Genomic DNA, 1815 nt, shown 5'->3' with positions numbered 1-1815 from the left:
CACTCTTTCAGGTTTTATTTTGCCCTGGGAGTGTTCAGGAACCCTCCTGAAACCTTTTCTTGGTCAAATCTCATGGTCACTGTTCCTTTCTCACTCTCTTCCGCCTCTTAGACATTTCTAACATTAATCATGTTTTCATTGCTCTGTTAGCCTCTTCTGATTCTGCCTTTCCCAACAACCTCTCAGGTGTCTCATCAGAAAGACCTCTGACATAGTTTCTTTTAATTGATCTCATACTCACACCCAGGCTTACCCTATCCAACTCCACATGCCAATGTAACTGCAAGATGTCTTCTCCAATTCATAGACAAGATCAAGAGTGTATTTCTCTCTAGATTGCCTCCACTTCTCAACAACACATACCTGATTATTCTGTCAGCAGGGGGTGGAAGAGTTATTTGTTCTTCATCACCCTCAAGACTGTCCTTCAGCTTTCCCTTCCCTCAGACAAATGCCACTCCCAGGCAGTTACTACCACCCACCTAAATGAGGGGATGCTCAACAAGAGCATGCAATATTCTCCTCTCCAATACCCGAAAAAAATCCCATGCCATCCCAAAAAAAGTATACCACAAGAGGACTATCACCATGCTGGGAATCTCCGTAAACTACCAGCACTGAGTATCTGCGCCCAGAAACAAGTTAACTCTGCTAGACAGTGAGTCAACTGAATGGCAGATCCTCCATCACCACAAGTTTGAATACATGCTCTGCTTTGAGCACAACAAAGTTCTCAGCTGTTACACCAGTGCAGGCTGAAAGTACCCATGTGCTCCAGCAGCTGGTGTACTGGAAGCAAGAGTAAGGTGATCAATAGCATGACTTGCCTTGAATATAGAAAAGGCTTCTGATTTCTGTTAAAGAGGTATTAAGGCAATGGGGAATGTTAATTTACAGGACTGAATTGTTTCGAAAAGGGAATGCAGATCACTTCACATAGAATGTGCAAGGCTTAACTTGCCTGCCACAGTTTGATCAAGTGTTTGTAGACCACGATGATTTAGATGCTCAACAAGAGCATGCAATATTCTCCTCTCCAATACCCGAAAAAAATCCCATGCCATCCCAAAAAAAGTATACCACAAGAGGACTATCACCATGCTGGGAATCTCCGTAAACTACCAGCACTGAGTATCTGCGCCCAGAAACAAGTTAACTCTGCTAGACAGTGAGTCAACTGAATGGCAGATCCTCCATCACCACAAGTTTGAATACATGCTCTGCTTTGAGCACAACAAAGTTCTCAGCTGTTACACCAGTGCAGGCTGAAAGTACCCATGTGCTCCAGCAGCTGGTGTACTGGAAGCAAGAGTAAGGTGATCAATAGCATGACTTGCCTTGAATATAGAAAAGGCTTCTGATTTCTGTTAAAGAGGTATTAAGGCAATGGGGAATGTTAATTTACAGGACTGAATTGTTTCGAAAAGGGAATGCAGATCACTTCACATAGAATGTGCAAGGCTTAACTTGCCTGCCACAGTTTGATCAAGTGTTTGTAGACCACGATGATTTAGATGATAACAATGGGAGATACCATCACATAAGTATACAGTTAAAAAATTAAGTTAGTTCCATTAAATGGCTCAATTGCAATGTGATATATAGCCAGATGTGTCTTTAAATTGACACATATATTAGACAGTTTTTTAATAAAAGGCCTCTTTAAAAACCAGCTGCTTGGAACTCCTCTAACATGGTATCTTTAACGTGTTTTGGTCGCCCTTTTCTGCCAAGTCAAATAAACTAGAATTCACCAATTACACAAAAGGAGTAACTAACTGCTAACAAGACTTCAAAGATTGCTTCTGTAACACT

At 41.6% G+C, this 1815-nt stretch overlaps 1 protein-coding gene across 1 annotated transcript in view; it reads right to left on the bottom strand.

Moving 5' to 3' along the window:
• ZC3H7B (zinc finger CCCH-type containing 7B) overlaps window positions 1–1815 on the bottom strand; it is a 40782-nt gene that overhangs the window by 34664 nt on the left and 4303 nt on the right. The gene's annotated exons all lie outside the window — the stretch shown is intronic.

This window comes from Chaetura pelagica, unplaced genomic scaffold (assembly GCF_000747805.2).
Source record: "Chaetura pelagica isolate M959 unplaced genomic scaffold, ChaPel_1.0 scaffold414, whole genome shotgun sequence".
Lineage (NCBI taxonomy): Eukaryota > Metazoa > Chordata > Aves > Apodiformes > Apodidae > Chaetura > Chaetura pelagica.
The sequence above is the reverse complement of the archived record's forward strand: the minus strand, read 5'-3'. Positions and strand labels throughout refer to the sequence as shown.